The following is a 23207-nucleotide window of genomic DNA, read 5'->3' on the forward strand; positions in this document are numbered from 1 at the left end:
GATAGATAGATAGATAGATAGATAGATAGATAGATAGATAGATAGATGGATAGATAGACAAATAGGAGATAGATAGACAGATAGACACAGATAGATAGGAGAGAGAATAGATAGATAGATAGATAGATAGATAGATAGATAGATAGATAGTTAAATAGGAGATAGATAAATAGACAGACACAGATAGATAGGAGATAGGATAGATAGATAGATAAATAGATAGATACATACATACATAGACAGACAGATAGATAATTATCTCCAGCCTTTGCTTAAAGAGCACTAGCAACAGGGGGAGATGAGTGATGACAATGTAGTAATTTGAAGTTTGTCAGTCACTCTACATGCATTATTTCATTTGAGCCTCACAAGAAGCCTGCAAGGTAAGGCTGCATGTATTATTACTAAAACTTCGTAGGTAAGAAAACTGAGGTTCAGATGAAGTGAATGACTTACCTATTGTTACACAGCTAGCAAATGTCAGAGGTGGGATTCTAATTCTGATTCCAAGCCTGGTACACAATCCAGTACACTACTACCCTCTTACTACCAGATGAGGTCTTTGAACAGATAGTACACTGTCCTCTGTAACATAAAATACTAGGTAGTATTATAATTATCAATCTCCATACTCATAAAGTAGCTAAAGAAAGCAGTCCTTTAAGGTACAGAGAAGCTGTAATTTGTCAGTAGAAAGAATACCACCACTTTTGAAATAACAAAATCATGAAATATTAAAGATTCAGTGTGGGTGGAGGTCAGAGAAGGGAAAGAAATAAATGAATAAAAATTTATATAGCTTCTGCTGTGTTCCAGATACTGGGCTAAGTACTTTACAAATATTATATCATTTGATAATCACCCTGCAAGCTAGGTACTATTATTTTTCATTTTACAGTTGAGAAAAACTGAGGCAAACAGAGGTTAATACGACCTGCCCTGGGACATACAGCTAGTAAGCATCTAAAGCTGGATTTGAACTCAAATATTCCTAACTCCAGGCCCAACACTGTATCCATTGCAAACCAAACTGCCTCACTGAAGGTCTGGCCCCATAGTTTCATTGGTATGGGCAACTCCTTAGTGAAGAAATTACTGCTACTCTTTCAGGTGGTCACTTTCTGTAACTCGTAGTCTTAAGATACTTGTCTTAGAGCAATGAGGGGTTAAAAACTTTCCTCTTGTCGCACAGCCAAAATGTCAGAAGTAGGATTTACACTGGGAAGAATCCTTCCTACTTTCAAGGCCAGCTCTCCATTCAATTTTGGAATGTTACCTATAATAAATATATTAAATAAGAGATAGCAGAGTGTGATGGATATACCACTGAATCTAGAATCAGAAGATGTGGGTTCAAATTCCAAAGCCATTACTAGTTATTTATCCTTAGGCAAATTACTTTACAGCTCTATGCATCAATATCCTTATTTGTAAAAAGGGGAAACAATTCTCAGACCTCATAAAGCTTTTTCCTTTTTTTTTTTTAAGCAACTGGGGTTAAGTAACTTGCTCAAGGTTACACGGCCAGTTATTTCTGGGTGTGGTGCTGAGTGTCCGAGCCCGGGATTTGATCTCCAGGTCGTCCCAACACTGGAGCCGGTGCTCTTACTCGCTGAGCCACCTGGCCACCTCTAAACAATTGGGGTTAAGTAACTTGCTCAAGGTTACACGGCCAGGTGTTTCTGAGTGGGTGATAAGTGTCTGAGCCTGGGATTCGATCTCCAGGTCTTCTCAACACTGGAGCCGGTGCTCTTACTCGCTGTGCTACCTGGCCGCCCCTCACAAAGCTTTTTCAGAGAAAGGGTTTTGTACAAATTAGAGTACAATAAAATTAGTTATTATTTTGGTTACTGTTAGTCCTATCAAAACAGGAAAAAATACTATGCATTTGTTTTTGTCTTTTTTTTTTTGAATGGAGGAAGGCAGGGCAATTGGGGTTAAGTGACTTGCCCAAGGTCATACAGCTAGTAAGTGTTAAGTGTCTGAAGCCACATTTGAACTCAGGTCCTCCTGACTCCAAGATTGGTGCTCTATTCACCGCACCACCTAGCACTCCCAATACTATATATTTTATAAAAATCTCCATCTAAAACAGTTAAAATATCTGAAGGCTGCCAGATATAGTAAACCAACAAATATTTATTCTGTATCTGCTATGTTTCAAGCACTCAGTGCAGTGCTGGATACTGGAATTGACTGTGGAGACATAGAAGCTGGGTTCAAATCCTGTCTCTGACTTGACTACCTATGGGAGCTTGGATGCTTCCTTGGCTCTCAGTTTCCTCATCTATGAAATGAAGGGGTTGGATTAGAAGGTCTTTAAGTTCCTACCAGCTCTAAGTCTATGTCCCTAAATTTATTACACTGGAAAATTATTTCATCCAATATACCTCCCTTCCTGCCAACAACTACAAAGACCACAAAATAAAGACTAATTATTTGTAACTTTTTTGCAAGTTATTATAAAGAGAAATATATGCAACTTAAAAATAGGAAAAAAATACAATGATTATATAATTACAGAGTTATAAGAAACTATACAGATCATTTAGTCCAATTCCTATCCACGTCACTAATGCCCCTTTTCTTGTAACTTTCTGGACAAGTGATCATCTAGGCTCTGCTCAAACATTTCTAGTGAAAGAACACTTTAAAAATGCCCATTCCATTTAAAGGCAACCGAAATCACTGGAGAGTTTTCCTTAAATTGTGTGGAAATCTGCTTCCTTGTAAATTCCACACATTAATCTAAGTTCTGTTTTCCTGGACCAAGAACCACAAATTTAACCCCTCCTTCTGCATGACAACGCTGCAAATATTGGAAGATGATTACAATCCAATAACTGATTTGTTCTCAAGACTTACAAACTTTACAATAATGAGTTTCTTCACAGAATCTCTAACTCCTTTGAGCAATATAAAGTTGATGAACATTTATGTAATGAGTGAATAAATAAGAGAACAAATATTTAAAAAAAAAAAAGTGTCCAAAGCTGGCAATGAGCAAACACCTAATTAATTCAATCCCTGGAAATTCAAACATTTATTGTGTGGCAATTACTTCCAAGTCACTGAGCTAGTTAGTCCTGGGAATACAAACATGTAAGGTGAGATAAATCCTTGTCCTCAAGGAGTTTAAAATCCAAAGAAAATACAAAATACAAATTCAAAAGGTGCAGAGATAATATTGTAAAGACCTCTGCATTTGGAGAAGACCTGTTTTTTGAATTCCAAACATAGCAGTTGGGGCTTTAAACACCTTTATAACTTTGGACAAGTTCACTATATCTTTCAGAGACTCAATTTGCTTATTTATAACATGAAGAAGTTTGACAGAGGTGATCTTTGCAGTTCCTAACAGATTTACATCACATTATCCTAGGTGCATACACATGGTCAAGGAAAGAGACGTAAGAGATTTGGGATGGAAAGAATGACTTCTAGCATGTGTTCTACAAAATGTGTAAAAAGGAGTGCAAGAAGGGTCACATCATAAAAAATTAGAGGAAGAAGGTACCTTTCACAATTATGGTAAAAAGAAGCATTCTTAACCAAACAAGGGTTAGAGAAGGTCTTAAAAGAAAAAAACAGAACCTTTGAATTACATAAAAATTTTTAAAAATAAAACTGAATGAAGAGTTATAAAGCTGGAGAATGAGAAAACATTTTCTATCAAACATCAATGGAAAAGAGCCTGGTATCCAAGAAATACAGGGAAAGGGCAGAAATGTATATTATAACAAGTCATTCTCTAACAGAGGAAGGATCAAAGAAGATGAATGAAGTTTGCAAAAGAACTTCAAACTGTAAACAGCTATATCAAAACATGTTCCAAATCACCAATAATAAATGAAATGCACATTTTGAGGTTTCAATCACATCCTTCAAAATCATAATGATGATGAAAAAACAGAAACAGCTACTGTTGGAGGAGGCAGATACACTGACACCTGGGGGTAGCTTTGTGAATTGGTTCAACCTTTTGGAATAACAATTTGGAATTATGCAAGAAAAGTTAATGAGCTGTCCTTACCCTTAGACTTAGTCATCCCATGACTGAGCAAATAAATTCAAGGAGGTCAAGGACAGAAATAAAGCTCTAATATGTGTGAAAATGTTTACAGTGGCACATTTTGTGGTAGGGGAAAAAAAAGTATAAACAAAATAGGTGCTCATAGATAGGGAATGGCTGAATAAACTCAGGACTATGAATATAACAGAATATTATTGTGTAGTAAGAAATTACGAATATGAAGAACTCAAGGAAAGATGGAAGTATGAACTGATAGAAAGTGAAATAAACAAAACAAGGTACACAATGACTACAGTAATATAAGTGGGGGTAATAATTAAAAGGCAAATAAAATTTGAGTAAACAGAAAACTTATCAAGGATCAAGAAGATATGTTAGCGAAATGCACCACCACCCCCCCTCAGAAATTGGGTGGTGAATTACTAGGGCAGAATGTTGTGCATACTGTGGGAACAACACAATCATGAATGTTTTTGCCTTACTGTTCTTTGCTATAAAAGAAAGTTCAATTTCAAGGCAGGGGAGGTGGAGGGATTTCCAGAAATGACTTATGTAAAAACAAAAGCTTCTCATTTAAATGTATTTTAAAAAGAAAAGAAAAACAAAGACACATGGATAGACTTTGGAGGCAGTATGGCAGCTAACAGTCATGCAGAAACTCAAAGACAGTGAGCTATATAGCTGTCGTTTCCAATAACTTTTGGCGAGACACTGAACAGATCACATGGCACACCTGGGCCTTATTTTCTTCAGATGTAAAATGAGAATGATGCTGGACCACATCATGGAGGCACTGAAGACAAAATAGTGATGTTAAAAGCTCTTTGCAAATTTGTAGTATAAGTACTTATTAATAAAGAAAACAAGAACACTGTGAGTCAGGGGATTTGTATGAACTAAAAGAAATGTGTTTTCTCATTTATCTTTCTTTTGAAGGCATATGTTTTGGTCATCTCACTTTTCCTTTCAACAATAGGAAACTCATGCCACAAGACAAAGACTATAGGTATTTATTACAAACTTTATCCCTGATTTCATTTCCTCCCCCATCACATCTCCCAAGAAAGCTCAATTCCGACTTCTTTTTTTAAACCACCGAGAATTCACTATGTTTTAGCAGCTATTATATATATCACATCTGTAAGGAAAAAAAAGGCAGACTAAAGAACTTCAGGGGAATTCTAAAAACAGGATAGCCTGATATTCTACAGGGGGTTAGATAAATATTGAAATATTATTACTCTATTATAAAGTATACTATTCTGTCTTCCCAAAGACTATATGTGCATACACATAGATAACATGTGTGTATAATCTTACATATATATATATATATATATATATACACACACCATTAATTGGGGGAAAAACAAACTTGGGGATTCTGTGTGTTGTTGTTGGTTGTCTTGTTTTTAAAAGACAACTTTTCAGCAATTTAAAATTTAAAGGCAGGATCATGGGAGTTATCCAAAATCAATCTTCTTTCAGTTTCATAATTTTTGAGACAAGCAGCAGGTCCCTCATGCTGCATGGAACAAGATCATTAAATGCCAAGAACAACAGGAATAATTCTTTCAAGATCATTTCATCAGAATTCAGCAAAGGCAAATACAATGAAGCATCTGTAAGTTGCTGAAGGAGCGAAATTTTCACTCTGTTATTCCTCATTCGCTAAACTGAACCCTTTCTTTCCTTCCCAAATACAGTTTCAATACTTTAAAGTATCTCAAGCTAGTAGAATCATCTGTGACTCTCTAGGTCTCTAAGCTGGATAGGGATGTGACCCATTGCTACCTCAGGTTCAGACAGTCTGTATTAGTCTACTGCTTTCCCTTTTCATATATGCTTTCTTACCACAGGAGACTTGAAGACCCTTTCCTTGAAATACCAAATAACGGTTTTGTTTTCAGCATTGGAATGTTTAGATTAGGCTGTCAATGCAGAGAGAAAATTAATACAACTGCCACCTGCAGCAAGCAACTCATGTTAATTTATGTACATGCCACTTGTGTGTTAAATTCACAAGAGCACCTCAGGAAAAGCTCTGGGTTTTTTGGGAGGCCTCTTTTCCAAACATATCTAATTACTCTTGGTCACTGTGGTATCCTGGTTGGGCAGAGCATCACAGCTCCAGAGGATGGTAGCAGTTTACTCAGTACAGACTTGGGGAGGAATAGACTCAGTACACAAAAAATGTATTCTTTTATAAGTCTGCATTTTTAACAGGTGTTTTTAAATGGTACTCTCATTAGGCTCTGATCAAGTTAATATGGTAACCTTCAGTAAATAAATAATATTTAGAAGTAATTAAAGTAGCAAGATTGAAGCCACATATCCCCTATAAATCCCTACATTCACCTGTTCCAAAAGGTTTGGAAATTTTTCCTTTTGAAGCTAAATTTTTCCATTCTTGATCTATTTGAATAATCTATTCAGCATTTATTTTTTATCCCAAGAAGGGAAAATATTTCTTGGCTATGATTTTAAATTAAAAATTTTTCAATATTGTTAAGCTTTATCTTTGGAGGGTTTAAGGAATGATATGAACAAGAAATATAAGAGATGAGAAGGTATAAATCAGTAACAATCTTTCCTGGTGGAGGTAATAAGACCACAGCAACCAAATTACCAAAGCAATTTGTTAGGAGCATCTTATTGTTGGTTAGGAAAAAACATAGATATAAATAATCTATAAAGCAAGATCTGGGATATATTTGGTTTTTCCAACCACTGTTTGGGGACTTTGGGAGATAGGGAGTACAGACCTATGATTTCATTGTTGTAAGAACTTCCTATAAGGAAATTGCACCCAAACAGATGGGCAATTTATTCATCAATAATTTTTATTTATTCTTTTTATTTTTTCATTCATTTTAGTTTTTCAATATTCACGTTTATAAGATTTTGAATTCTAAATTTTCCCTCCTAGCCTCCACAAGATAACACACAATCTGATATAGGCCATACATGTACAATCATATTAAACATTTCCACATTAGTCATGTTGTGAAGGAAGAATAAAGGAAAAACCATGAGAAAGAAAAAAAAAATAAGAGAAAATTGTATGTTTTGCTCTGCATTCACACTCCATAGTTCCTTCTCTGGATGTGGATAGTAACTTTTATTCTTAAAGAAATTTCCTGTGGCACTGAGAGAAGTTAAGGAATTTGTCTAGACAGTATATACCAGACACAAAACCCGACCCCAACTCTTCCTGACTCCAAGACTGACCATCCATCCATGCTGCCACATTGCCTATAAATGTGAAACATTTTCAAAGCTTTGGCTTCCTCCTTCTTGCTAGTACCTCCTACCTGACTCTCCCCAAACCCTTCCATTTTCCAGACTTATAGAGACTCCCCTACTCCTTACACAGCTGGTCACTAACCCTAGCTTCAAAAACAGTAAAGCCTACACAGTAATGAATTTACATATTTTACAGAGGGGGAAATTACAGCTATCTGTAATGGAGTCTGAATTGTGAAACACTGAACTGAATTATCTCTTAATTTTCTTCCGACTCTAAGATTATATTAATTCATTTATTAGTAAGCAATATAAACTCCTTCTAGTTTTTTCCAGGGATACATTTGAGGTGAAAACTTATGTAGACTTAAAGTCAGATAAGGAGCTGTTACAAATTTAAGGATTTCTTAAATCCATACTGAGCTCCTTTGGAGTGGTTTAATCAGCTTTTCTAACTTCATTTTCTTAGTCTGAATGGTTCTCACTCTGAGGAAGGAGCTATGAAATACAAAGTTAGGAACCATAATTAGAACAATAGTAGGCAAATACTGGGTCATTTCTGTTGCCTCAGCTGATTCCTCTATTATCTCAGAGCCACTGGTCTGTCACTGGAGCATAGATGTACATGGGGAGGGAGCAGGGATCCCAATCTGGTCTACTAGCTCTTCTAAAAATGATGGTCTTGTGAACAGAGCACCAGCCCTGGAGTCAGGAGGACCTGAGTTCAAATCCGGCCTCAGACACTTGACACACTCACTAGCTGTGTGACTTTGGGCAAGTCACTTAACCCCAATTGCCCTCCAAGAAAAAGCAAAAAATAAAAAATAAAAAAAAAATTATGGTCTCAGTAGATTTTTATATGAGGGTCACAACTCCTTATTGTCAAAATAAACTCTTTTATTTAAATTTCAAAATAATAATTCTTTGTAATGTCAGAGTACTAACTTCTTAGGAATTGGAAACTGCCTTTAAGATACTGTACTGGAGATTGACAAAGAAGGTGGATTAAAAGGAAGCAGTATAACCCAGTTCTCCCCCTCAACCACTTCAAAATGGATAGATAGACAGACAGACGGACGGGGGCGGGGGGGAGAGAGAGAGAGAGAGAGAGAGAGAGAGAGAGAGAGAGAGAGAGAGAGATGAGCAATAGATCTTTTGGTGATCAGGAAATCTGAGGTGAACCCATTGTCGATCTGATTTTACATCTAGGTCAGCACAGAAACCCACAGGCAATGGGGAAGGGGTCACTCCAGGAAGGCCAATTCAGAGCCTTCCAGACCAGGAATTGGGCTCCATCTACAGATATTCATGGGACAAGGAGGAGGAAGAGTGAGTAGCAACAAAAGGTGTGTCCCTTTTTTCCTTGGAGTAGACCCTTGATCCAGGGATATACTAGAACAGCTTGAGGCTGGAGCCTGAACCTGAGTTACCAGGGCAAGGACTCTGGACAAGTGGTGAGCTTATACCTCTGTCATGCCAAGCTGCAGCATGGTTGCAGATTCAGGGCACAGATGTGGATTGGGCCCTGCAATTGAGTAAAAAGGTTATGGATTTTGGACCAGGGGTATGCCTTCAACTGTGCCTCACAGATATGAGCAGAGCCTGAAGTTATACAGCCAGGGAAAGAAGTGTTCACCAAAGTTAAGCTTGCTGTTCTGAATATGTAAACCTGCCTAACTTTCCAGTAAGCTGATAAGAACTATTGTAAATCCAGCAAGGGGTAAGCCTACAGTTGTGTTGAATAGACCCAAACTGGAGTTGGGAGCCTGCAAAGAGTTGAAAGAAGGATTAAGAGCTAAGTACAAGAGGTACAAAATGTGACTCAATCCACAGAATTCATGAAAATTAGAGCAGACCAAACAGAAGTTAATGACTCTACAAGACAGCAAGATATATTAAAACAAAGTCAAAGCACTGAAAAAATGAAGAAAATATAAAGCATCTCATATCAAAAACCAACCTGGAAAAGAAGTCAAGGAGAAAAAAATAAAATTATTGAACTACCTGAAAGTGATGGCATAAAGAAAATAGCTTAGACCTCATATTTTTTAAGAAATCATGAATGAAAACTATCCAGAGTTATTGAAACAAAAGGGAAAAATAAAATATAAAATTAATAGATTTATCATCTCATGAAAAAAAAAATCTTGAAGAAAGAAATAACACCTCTCAGAAATGCAGAAATTTTAAGCTTGCAGATCCAAGAAAAAGCCCAACAAACAAAAAGAAAAATTTCAAATACTTAGGAGTTACAGTCAGGATCAGATAAGATTTCATAGATACTCTATAAAGAAGAGGATAGCTTGAAATACAATATGACCAAAAGTATAATATATAGGCTTACAACCAAGAATAAGTTACTCAGCAAAACAGAACATAAAACCCACAGGGGAATAAATGAAAATTTATTCAAAGAGATGACTTCCAAGCATTCTCAGTAAAAAAGACATGAGATGAGTAGAAATTATGAAATGCAAACTCAGGAGGGAAAAGAAATACAAAAAGAGAAATATGTATGGGCAATCTGAATGCATCATAAAAAGTCTGAAGTGTCTAATTCTAACAGATAAAGAAAGAAGTGTCCATAACAGAATATTAATATCATCAGAGATCACTGAGCAAATAGAATAACAAAGAAAACCTGGGAGCACTTTTCTTTTGCTTTGATTATATCAGAAAAAAAGGAAAATAAAGGAGGAAGGAATATACTAAGGAAGGAAGAGTGGAGGAATTTACTATCTCACATAACCAAGACAGAAGTAGAAAGATAATACAAATCAGGAGAAATGGGGGAGGGGGAATATAGGGTTGGGTGTCCTTTGTACCTCACTTTCATTTTAATAGGACAAAGGACAAGAGAATAAACAAACATACACATAAATGGTTAGGTTTAGACATATATTGTATACAATTATGAAACAGAGGGCAACAAGGGAAATAAAAGAGAAGAGTAAATTCAGAGAAGGATTATTCATTACAAAAACAAACTCCAACCTTAGAGACTGAATCATGAAGAGGAGAAAGGACCCAGTGACTATTATCTGTTTATGGGGAGGAAAAGAGTGGCTAGGAAATGGAAAAAGATTGCACCAAACATAAATTATATTTTTTTCTCTTATTATCCTCTTCTCTGTAAAGACAGAGACAGGAGAGATAGAGAAGAAAAAGTACAGTATAAGGGAACAGGATGAAAAAAGTACTCAATGATCAAATGTGTGAACATGAATGGGTAAATGTACCCACAAAATGAGTGGAAAACAAGAGAATATATTAGAAAGTAGAATCTAACAATGTGTTGTTTATGAGAAACACATTTGAAACATAAAGATTTATACAGAGTTAAAGAACTATACAAAATCTATTATATTTTAACTGGATTCAGAAAAGCAGGGGTAGTAGTCACAATCTCAACCAAAGCAACAAAAAATAAAAAGTAACTTAAATGAGATAAACCAAGAAATTGTATTATGCTGAAGGTAATAATAAATTAATATCAAAACAAAACATAATTCACAGAATATTATAGGATCTAAGTACTTAAAGGAAAAGTTATATAGATTACAGAAATAAATAGATGGTAAGGGGCAGCCAGGTGGCTCAGCAAGTAAGAGCACCGGCTCCAGTGTCAGGATGACCTGGGTATCAAATCCGGGCTCAGATACTTAGCACCACACCCTGTGTAACCTTGAGCAAGTTACTTAACCCCGATTGCTTTAAAAAAAAAAAAAGAAAGAAATAGATAGTAAAACTACAACAGTGGAGGACCTCAATGTTACCCATTCAGAATTAGAAAATTAAATAACCAGGGCAGCTAGGTGGTACAGTGAATAGAACACTGGCCCTGGAGTCAGAAGGACATGAGTTCAAATCCAGCCTCAGACATCTACCATAAAAAAACCCCCCTCTAAAAAGCCAAAAAAAAAAAAAAAAGAAAATTAAACAACCACCAAAATAAACAAACAAAAAAACAAGACTAGAAGAGTATTTTAGAAAAGTTAGATGTTATATGTCTGATGATTATTGAATGGCAATAAAAAATAGTATACATATTTCTTAGCACCAAATGGCACCCTTATAAACACTTAACATGTGTTACGGCATAAAATCCTCACAAAGGAATTATGAAAATTAAGTATATTCTTTATTCACCACAATTGAATAAAAAATATATTCAATAGAATTATAGAAGAAGGGAGCAAAGACTAGTTAAAGACAAAAAAACTTAAGCCTAAAGAATTGATAAGTCAAAGAACAAATCAGAGACAAAAGATAATTCCATCAAAGGAAATTACAAAAATAAGAAGACATGAAAATTTATCAAATGTAGCCATTAAGAAAAGAAAGACCAAATCAATTAATTGGGTAAGCAACTAAAAAATTAAGTAGAAGACCATCAAATTAAACATCAAATTAGAAATTCTGAAAATCAAAGATACTAACAAAATTAAAAGAGAAAGCATACTTATTTAATTAAAACTAGGTGGTGTTTTTAAAAATATTTTTAATCTGGTTTTTAAATTGTAAAAAGGAAAATCAAGCCATCAGTAGCCAAAATGAAAAAGGAGAATTCACAATAAATGTAAAACAAAGGAACTTATTAAAATTATTTTGCCCAACAATATTATATAAGAGAATGAAAATTGATAAAACAAGAAGAGAATGGGAATCAACAAAAATTAAAATGTCCATATTAACAAATCAAGAAATAAAGAATTTAAATGACTCTCAGAAAAAGAAACTGAATAAACCACAAGGGATAAAGATTAGAAACTACAGGGATGGATATATAGGTAAATTCTATTAAATATGCCAAAAATTAATAATGCCTCAGTTTTCTAAACTATGGAAAGGGGTTAATAAAAGCATTCATTTCATAGGATGATTATGAAGATCAATGGGATAATATTTGTAAAGCCAAGTTCATGGAACATAGTAGGTTCTATATAAATGTTTATTCTATTTCCTTCCCATTGTATATATTGTCAGATAGGTATTAAGGGGTTTTGGTTAAATGATTTTATTTGCCACCAGGGTAGGATAAATATGAAGGGGATAAAGGTATTTTCAGAACAAATTCTAGCACAAAACTAGAAGATACCATTTTCAAAAAGAGAGAAAATTATTTCCCTAGGAACTCTGGTAGACCTAGTACTAGAGCAAAATACAATTGTGGGATCATAGATTCAGAGCTGGAAAGGACTTCAGAAAAATCTAAGAATCTAAACCTTTATTAAGTGACCCTGAACAAATCACTTAACTTCTTGGACCACAGTTTCCTGATCCCCAAAATGAAGTTTTAAACTAGATAATTATAATAGCTAACATGCCTTTTAGGTCTAAAATTCTACAATTCTATGGTTCTGTCAGATTATAAAATCAAATATAAAAATAAAAAGCTCTTAACTGTTTAGGAATTAGATAACATATTACATTCTTTCAAACAGAAATGGCATTACACAATGGAAACCATATGCGTCTTATGACACTTTGGCTAATTCTAACTGTTTTGAAAGGTTGGCCTAAACACCTTCTAGACTGTTAGGAGTTGAAGGTCATAGTACATGTCTTCGCAAAGCTAATTTTCTCTTGATTTTATAACAAGATCTCAGATTTCACATGTGATCTCCAAGCTGTATTGAGTATTCTTAATATAGCAGCATTTCATCAGACAAATCCATCAGTAAGTAATTTTGAAATTGCAGTATGTTTATTATTTGCTATTGATTACTGGCAGATATAGTCAACTAAAGGTCAGTTTTTGCCAAAATTACTCCAAATGATATGAGGGGAAAATACTCTAACTCTCCCAAAAAAGCAAAAATAAAACAAAACAAAAATCTTCAATGTGGAAAAAATCTAATAAGGTATGATACAATACATTTAGGGTTAAAAAAAAAAGATATGAATAAAGTGAGAAAAAGTTAACATATCACCTCAAGTAGATTAAATTGTACTAGAATTATCATATAAAATCAAAAGATAGTTATTAAGCACTTACTACATAGTCAAATCAATCACTATATGTTAATTCTATTCAATTAAACTATCAAGTACTGCTATGTGCAAGGGACTAGATATGAAAATAGATAAGAATTACTCAATTTGCTTTTCTGATAAAAATTATTAATCTTGAATTAAAAGTAATATTTTATAATCATCTGTACAGAACATGAACATTTTGGCATATGTACATTACTGCGTCTGGGATATATATAAATGGGTATCATGCAGCAGTATTGTTTAGAGTCTTTGTTTTGTTTTGGTTGAGTCTTACACATGATCATAAGAAAGTGAAAAAGAGGCTGACTGTAAACATCTTGACTGGTAGAGCACAGGTTTGCGAAGAAGAGTGTTTGTTTTAGTGGCAGACAGAAAGGCAATTTTCTAATCTTTAAAATAGCTCCCAGACCCTAGATTAGGCAATTACCCTTCATTTCACAGTAAGCAGCTATAATAAAATGATCCAAATAAAAGACGGGTTCAGCTTTCCAGAAGCTGGGATAGTTCTATACAGTGTAGATGAATCAGATAGGGCACAGAAAAATCAGATCAGTCCAATTCAACAGAGGCTTTCTTACCACCACTTAATTGGCAGGACCCACCAGACAATTTAGCATATAGAAAATGCATGACAAAGCAAAGCAACACAATTTGGCAGTCAGTGTAATTTAGCAATTAAGTAGGGATGGATAGAAAGCAAGGTCACAAAGTTATACAAGCGATCCATGAGCACAGCAAATGAATCCCAGGAAAAGACACCTTGTTCCATTTGCCACAGTATTAGTTTAGAAAACCTATTCTTTATAAGCATTACCAAGTGTCAGTGAACATGCACATGAACATGGAAGAAAATTCCTTCTATTCTATAAATGGCAAAGACAGAATTCTCTTGGAGTTACATTATTATGATACCCAACATTCTTTTCCTAATTTTTTTTAAATTTCAGTATCTAGCTACAATGTAAAATTAACTCCGTTTTCTCTAGCATCCCTTTCCTAAATGCTATCCTAACTTCCTAGCATAATACTTCACTTAAGTGTGTTGTTTTATTATGTCTGAGTCACTCTGATTATGTTTTTTCTGTTAATTCTGTTAATCCTAAAACACAATCTTTTTTTCTGTTCCTTCCTTGGCTTCTTGCTCTTGTATGTAAGCATTTCAAACAGTCGTGATTTTCAATTTATATTCAATCCTATGATCCAACAACACCTTTCAAGTAATTTGCATGCCTACCCACAGGTTAGGCTTCCCTGTAGATTACAATATTCCCTTTACCAAACAAACTTTTTGAACATAAGTATAAACATCACTTAAATATGTTCCCCCCTGGGTACCACCATCCAAATCATAAAAATATACTCAACAATTTTTTTTCTGAGTTGTATCCCAACGTATCATAAAGGCACCAACAAAAATTCTGCTACTGTCAGGGAATCAGAAGTATTCTTTTCAAGACTATCTGAACAAATTTTGTATCTCAAGATGATTCCTGTCTTTACAAAAGTGTTTCACTTCCCAACATTTGGGAAAATTAATGAGAACCTCAATGGAGCTTTGTTGTCCTGAGAACTCTTTTTAGAGATGAAAGATGAAATAATCCATAAACATATGGATGAAAATTATGAGTCATTCTCTTTGGTTCCAATAATTTTCTCCAGTTCTAACATCTTAGCTCTAGATTTCCAAAAATCAGACCTTATCTCTCATGCCTTCAAATCAGAATGATTCCTTTCTACTTAAGAGTGAATTAGCTATCACCAACAATTATCTCATCTTTCCAAGAGTTGTTCTCTTCCATTCTCTGGCCTTGTAGAGCCTTAGGAATATTTTCAACCAAACAGAATCTATTAAATACCTCCTCTGTTATCAGGCAATAGGACAGACACTGGGAATACAGATACAATGAATGAAATAATCCCTACCTGTACATTCTAATGAGGAGACAAGTATATCAAAAAGTATGTGCAGGAAAAATATAAAGAGAATAGATGAAAATAAAGATGTAACAGTTCAAAGGAAAGTCATTTGAGAGGGAGGGCAATAGCAGTTGGGAAGACCAAGGTGGTGCTTGATTTTAATATTGAAGGAAGACAGTGATTCTGTGAGGTAGAGGTGAGGAAAGGGTACATTCCAGATATGAGGGATGGTCAGTGAAAAGGCATGTGGATGAGAGAGGGAGTGTCATGTATGAGGTACAGAGAGAAGGCTAGTTTGCTTGGTATGCAGAGTGTAGGAGGGAAATGATGTCCAATAAGACTGGAAAGACAAGTTGGGACTAGGTTGTATAGGGCTTTACAAGCAAAACAAAGAAGTTTATAGTATTTGATCACAGAGCCAAGGGGGGGCCACTCGAGTTAGTTGAGTAGGGAATCACATGGTCATATCTGCTCTCAAGAAAAATCAGTTTGTTGGTACTGTAGAGCAGAAATGTCAAAAAAAAAAAAAACTAGCCTGCAAAACTTCCAGAATACAAGGAAATAGATTAAAATGCAATTAGGAGAAGCTTAACAACAAAAAATTAAGTATAATACAGCAGAGATAATGTTAATTTGAGATTTTCTAAGTCAGTGTGCTACCCACAGGGATCCCTTTCTATTTGAGTTTGTTAAAGGAAAAAGAATTGAAGCAGAGATTAAGTAGGAGGTTACTGTACATATATATATGTGTATATATATATATATATATATATATATATATATGCAAGACCCTGAACTAAGATTGTAGCTATTTGAATGAAGAAAGGGTGTGATACAAAAGATGTCATAGAGATAGAACTATATTGGATTTACCAGGGGAGGGAGAATGAGGAGTGAAGGATAATAATGCTGATACACCAAACCTGAACTACTAGAAGATTGTTGTTGCTTTTGACAACATGAAGTTTGTAAGAACGGATGTTTTAGGGGGAAAGATAATGAATTTTGTTTTAGTCAGTTAAGGTTACCATGTCTCTAAGACATGCAATTTGAAAAGCTCAGCAGGCTGTTGATAGGACCAGAATTGAAGGGAGAAACTGGGGATGGATACATGTAATTGTGAGTCATTGGCATGGAGATCACAAAAACCTCAAAAACTGATGGAGAAGGGAGAGTGTGGAGTCTAGAAAAGAGCTTTGGAAAATACCCACAGTTAAAGAATATAATTTCTCTCTCTCTCTCTCTCTCTCTCTCTCTCTCTCTCTCTCTCTCTCTGTCTCTCTGTCTGTCTCTGTCTGTCTGTCTCTCTCTCTCTGTGTCTCTCTCTCTCTCCACTCGTCATCTGCTGCCACGCTCAGTTTCAGCACCTCTGAACAACATGCCTGAGAACTACCCCACCCACCCTCCTTTTCCAGCTTCCTTTTGTGTTATCTTTCTTCATTAGAGTATAAGTTCTTTGAGGACAGAGACTGTTTTTCTATTTCTTATTTTATTTCTATTTCTTATTTGTATCCCCAGTATTTAGCAAAGTGGCGCAGTCTTAATAAATGTTTAAAATATAATATGTGTTAAAATAAAGATGCTTTAAAAAGGTGTATTGAGTTGAATTAAAACAGAGGGTAGGCCAGCAAAAGAAACTAGGAAGCATGGTTAGACAGGTAGCAGCATAACCAGGAAAGTGTGAAAGTGTAATGTCACAAAAGTACAGTTAGGAGAGAGTATTTAATTAGAAGTTGGTAGGCAGTGTCCAATATAGCACAGAGATCAAGAAGGGTGAGAACTGAAAAAGGACCAAGAGACTTGGCATTAGTGGGTCAATGGTAATTTGGAATTTTCTAAAGACAACAAAAGTCAATGGGATCAAGGGCACATGTGGAGGGGCTGGCCTTGGCAAAGAAAATGGCCATTTCCCTTGAATAGATGCGAGAATCAAATGAAATTATATTTGTAAAAACATGCTTAGCACAGTACCTGGCACATAGGTACTATATATACTATATGCATATTTCTCCCCTTTGCTCCTGTCTTAACATCAGAGACTGGGTCTGGAAAAGAGGAAAGAACTGGGGAATGATGTCAAAGAGTGAAGAAATGAAAAGAAGCTGAGAAGAGGGAGTTCATGTCAAACAGCCACAATTTCCTCAGTCAAGAGGCAACATATTCAGCTGAGGGGAGAGGAGATTGGAGAGATATCGTTTTCATATTCAATTTCTTTTTTTCAATTAATTTATTTTTAGTTTGCAACATTCAGTTCCACAAGCTTTTAAATTTTAAATTTTCTCTGCCTGCCTCCCCTCTCACCTCCCTAAGATGGCATACAATCTGATATAGGCTCTACATATACATTCATATTAAACATGCTTTCACATTAATCATGTTGTAAAGAAGAATTAGAACCAATGGGATAAACCATGAGAAAGAAGAAACAAACAAAAAAGAGAGAGAGAACAAATAATATGCTTTGATCTGCATTCTGCATTCAGACTCTACTTCTTTCTCGGGATATAGATAGCACATATTCATTTCTTATCACATAAATTAAAAAGAAAGATGCTTTTAGGTGTGTTTTTTTCTCCTGCCTGTACATATTCCTGACTTGACTTCTCTTCTGAGCAGTTCATTGGCAGAGAATAACACAATGAAAAGATGGTAGAATACATTTCCAGGAACTTTGTGGTACCACAGATGAAGGAAGGGCTTTGATGGAGTCTGTCTGGACTGACTACCATCGTTTTCCTTTTAGCATACTATTACTGCCATGTGTTTGCTGCTGTCTGGAGCAATAAAAATGCACTGAAATATTTGTCTATGTCCTACATAAACTCATGAGTTTCCATAAGAGAAATCACTCAGAAAATTACAATATTCCTCCAAATAAAATATTAGCATAAAAACTCATTGAAACATTAAGCCAAAGTACTGAAAAATTATTACCACAAATACAATTTACAAGGATCAGAGTTCCTTAGCCTCCTAAAGGCTTTTCCATTGAAACTAAAGCCATCTATTCAGTACTGTCCATCATCCAAACTGATGCCACCAACTAGTATGAGGAGTCCTCAAGGATTTGGGGAAGTTCTAACAGGATGGATTAAAATTCCAAGAGGAAAGTTATACATGACTTAAATTTTAAATACAACATATTTTATTAGGCCAAGAACCAGCACTTAGAATTTTCTTTAGAGATCTACAATATGTCTCTTTTGTCTCTGAGGGGAAAAAATCCTACTTCTCACTTTTTTTGTAGTTTCAATTTCTTTTGTAGTTTCAATTTCTTCCAGGTTCAGGATAGGGTCTTACAACAGTACTCAGGTACAAGTAATAATTATTATTTGGAAATGGACATTGTGAAAATTTCAATGTAAGTAGGCCAATTCAGTAAATATTTGTTGAGTGCCTACAATGTTCAAAGCTTGTGCTAATTGCTCTGTGAAATAAGGTGATGAGTTAGAATGGTCCTCAAGAAAAGTCAAAGTCTTAGAGAATAAGCCAATACATTACAAGTTTTGTGGAGTTCACAGAAAATAGATCCAACATCCTTTTTGGGTAATTACAGACAGTATAATGGAATAAGAGGCACTTGATGGATTAATATCACCTTCAGGAGGAGGTAGTTTTAGAGAGATATCAGGTAAAAACTGTAAAGATTGGCATAGCACCTTGAGGACAAGAATAGAGGCTTCATGAGCTAATGTGGTACTGAATTTGATGTCATATTATTATGTTCACAGAAATGATGAATATGAAAAATAAAGAGAAATGTAAGAAAACATATTAATGAATGCAAAATAAAATAACCAGAACTGGGAAAACAATAAACACAATGACTTCATCAACATAAACAGAAAACATTAAATGAAACAGTTTAACTACAAGGACAAGATTTGAAGAGTGAGAGAAAATGTACATCCCTCTTTTCTTTACAGAGTTGAGCTACTATGGGAATCAAACACTACATATGTTCTCAAACTAAATGAATATGTTGATTAGTTATACATTTTTATTCTGTCCTATAAGAGATGGATCTCAGGGGTGAGAAGAGGATTTATTTGAAAATAAAAGTAATGTAAAAACAAAAGACTTAAATAATAATCAAACTTTCATTAAGTGTCTTTTATGTGCCAGACTCTGTGCTAAGCACTGTGTATAAAAAAAGAAGAATAAAAAAAGAGTCCCTGCCCTCAGTGAGTTCACAGTCTAATGGGGGAGACAAGCTAATAAATACGTACAAACAAGCTATATACAAGAAAAATACAAAACAATTATCTGAATAAAGTATTAGACTTAAGGAGGTGGGGGAGAGGGGGTTAGGAAAGGTTTCCTGTAGAGAAGATGGGATATTAGCTAATGTAGATTCATAAAAAGATCTGTAAGTCAAATCTCATTCCTGTTTTCTTACAGGGTTGCTCAAATGGAAAAAAAAAATTAATACAACAGACATTTAAAATTCTTTTTTATGGTCATTCATCTGTGCATTTTTACCAGACCTGAGAGTTTGCTGGTATAGTGAGCTTGCCAGGAGAAAGTTTTTACATCAATGTAGATTCACTTTCCTCATCAACTTATAGTCTCAAAGAGATGACTGGGGCACAGGGGTCACACAATCCATCTGTGTGTCAGAGACAGATCACAAAACGAATTCTTATAAACTCTGAGACCAATTCTCTATCTGCTATACTTTGTTGTCTCTCATCATTTTATTTTTCTGTAAGAATTCTGAAAATGTCTTCAGGACATCCTTGTGGATATAATGGAAGCATGGGCTAAGTGACACTACAGTTAATTTGGTTTGAAAATGGCTGAAAATTGAAACCCAGAGAGAGGTGATTAATAGATAAATGTCCACTAATGGGATTTTATTATAAGAAGTTCTCCAATGGAGTGGTATAAGGCTTGGTGGTTGGTAGCATTTTGTTCAACAATTTTTATAATAAATGGAATGAAGACATGTATACCATACTTAAGAAATTTGGAAGAAACATAAAGTTTAAAAAGCTAAGTAATTAACCTCACAAATTACAATATGAGAGAGATGTGGTTAGTGAAAATTCCTGTGAAAGGAATGGGGAAGTAGGTGTGGTTTGGAGGATTACAAGCAGAAGTAGTGTGTGGTGATGGAGACAAGATGGCAGAGAACAGGCAGTAAGCCAGCCGAACTCTCCCAACATTCCCCTCCACTCAGCTTTAAAATGATACATCAAATTGAATTCTGGGGGGATTAAGCCAACAAAAGATAGGTGTAAGACATCTAAGACAATTTAGGAGGTCACCAGGAGAGGTCTGTGAAACTGTCATGGGAGCCAGCCCAGAGTGCATTCAGCAGCAACACCATGGTGGGCCTTGTAAGGTGGCTGCAACAATGAGAGAAGCAACTTCTGGAGCTCTTAGCCCAAAGATAGTAAAGGGGTCATACAACTGGTTAAAAAGAGATTATAGGAGACCCTGAGCTGACATTGGTTGTGGGACCTGGTACTTTTTGGCAACTTCAACTCTAATACACAGTTTTGGGTCACAGTTTTAAAGCAGAGAGGAGCACTTGTAAGCAACCAAAAGGGATCAGGACCCCTTCCTGGTTAAAGACCAGAGAACAGACCAGAAGAGTTGTGACCACCCCTCTCCCAGCACCACACCACCTTAGGAAACTGAAAGCTTACAGATGCCCAGAACTAGCTCTGAAAATAGACTGTCTCCCAACCACCCCAGGTGACCAGAGTCCAACTTAAAGTTCATAATTTTTTTTATTGAACTTTAAACATAAAGTTCAAATTCAAGAAATAGGCTACAAAATGAGCGAGCAACAATAAAGGAGACTAACTACAAAAAGCTACAATGGTGGTAAGGAAGATTAAGGCACACACTCAGAAGAAGACAATAATATAAAAGTAGCCATAATCAAAGCCTCAAAGGAAAAGAAAAATTGAAATAAGCCCAACAAAAATTCCTTGAAGAGTTAAAGAAAGAGATAAATTGGTAGAAGAAAACTTGGAAAAAGAAATGAGAATGATACAAGAAATAATGAAAAGAGAATTAATAGTCTGGCAAAAGAAGCACAGAAAATAACACCTTAAAAAAAACAGAATTAGTCAAATGGGAAAAGAGGCATGAAAATTCACTAACAAAAAGAACTCCTTAAAAAACCAAATTGATCAAATGGAAAAAGAGACACAAAAATCCACAGGGGAAAAAAAGAACTCTTTAAAGCAGAATTGGTCAAATGGGGGAAAGATATAAAAGCTCACTGAAAAAAATAATTCCTTGATAGTTATAATTGAGCAATGGAAGCTAATGACTCCAAGAGACATCAAGAAACAACATAACAGTGAAAATGATGAAAAGATAGGAGATAATGTGAAATATCTCATCAGAAAAACAACTGACCTAGAAAACAGATTAAAGAAGTAGAGATAATTTAAGAATTAATGGCCTATCTGAAAGCCATGATTAAAAAACAGAGCCTAGACATACATTTCAAGAAACTGTAAAGGAATATTGTCCCAATACCTTAGATTCAGAGAGTAAATTAGAAATTGAAAGTATCCACTGATCACCTCCTGAAAGAGATACCAAAATGAAAATTCCCAGAAATATTATAGCCTAATTTCAGAGCTCTCAGGCCAAGGACAAAATATTGCAAGCAGCCAGGAAAAAAAAATTCAAATATTATGGAATCACAGGATGACACAAGACTTAGTAGCTTCCATATTAAGATAGTGGGGAACTTGGAATGATATTCCAGAGGGCAAAACAGAATTACAACTAAGAAAAGTCTACCCAGTAAAACTTAGTATAATCTTTCAGTGAAGAAATGGATATTTAATGAAATAGAGGATATTCCTGATGAAAAGACCATGGCTGAACAGAAAATTTGACATTCAAACACAAGACACAAGAGAAACAAAAAAGGAAAACAAGAAAGAGAAGCCATTAGGGATAGGACAAGGAGAAATATTTATATTCCTAAATGAAAAAAATGAAATATGTAACTCCTATGATACATGCAAATCCTAAGAACTTTATGATTATTAGAGCAGTTAGAAGGATTCTACATAGATACAGGGCATGGGTATGAGTTGATTATGTTGGGATGATCTTAAAAAAATGAAGGGGTGAGAAAGAGGAAGAAGGGGGAAGGGAGATGAAGAATGGGGAAAATAATCTCACATAAAAGAGGGATGTAAGGAGGTGGGCAACACTTGAATCTCACTCTAATAGGAACTGATTCAAAGAGGAATGAATTTTTATACACATTCAATAGGGCATAGAAATGTCTTACCCAATAGGGAAATAAAAAAGGAAAGACTAGTTCTAAAAAATTCATTTTAAACTAGGACTTACTGGATCAGAAGTAATTCCTGAGAGCCAGGACCACAGAGCATGCACTTCTTGCATTACAGACAGACAGAAAAAACAAACAATTGGAAATATGAAGCAAATTTGGGGGGCAGGGCCAAGGAGGCGAGGGGGCATGAAGAATTTCTTCATACAAGGAAAGTCCAGTCACAGAGCAGAAAGACAAAAGTGAAAAAAAAGAGGCAATGAATGGCTCTGAATCTAGGTCTCTGGGCAAAAACAGAAATGTCAAGAAGTCCAATAGAGGAACTGGTCTGATGTTTTCAGTCTGCTGGCAATGATAAAGAGCTTGTACAAGAACTTCTTCCTACTAGAAAACCTAGGTATTTAGAAAGTAGAGGCTTTGAATTATTTGTTTTTAGCTAAAAATAAACAAATAGATTACCTTACACCTTCAAATTAAATTATTTAATTAGTCTAGTTACCAGTGAACATGGTACACAAGACTTAATGATGCAAACAATTCTACATCCCATCAAGCCCCATAAATCTTCAAAGCGGAATTTTACCAGAAACAACAAGCATAGGCTTAAATGATATGTAAAATATAAGAAAAATTTTATTAGAAAAGTGTTACTATGGTGTTCAATTACAAGATAGAAAAAAAAAGTTGCTCTCAAAGGAATATTTATAACACTGTAAAATCATTTTTTTCAAAAGG

General features: G+C 35.1%; 1 protein-coding gene across 4 annotated transcripts in view; it reads right to left on the reverse strand.

Annotated features, from left to right (window-relative positions):
- The window catches only part of GMDS (GDP-mannose 4,6-dehydratase), a 799941-nt gene that overhangs the window by 572891 nt on the left and 203843 nt on the right, over nt 1-23207 (reverse strand). The gene's annotated exons all lie outside the window — the stretch shown is intronic.

This window comes from Petaurus breviceps, unplaced genomic scaffold, assembly GCF_028583685.1.
Source record: "Petaurus breviceps papuanus isolate PSGF00001 unplaced genomic scaffold, PetGlider_PUasm1.0 582, whole genome shotgun sequence".
Classification (NCBI taxonomy): domain Eukaryota; kingdom Metazoa; phylum Chordata; class Mammalia; order Diprotodontia; family Petauridae; genus Petaurus; species Petaurus breviceps.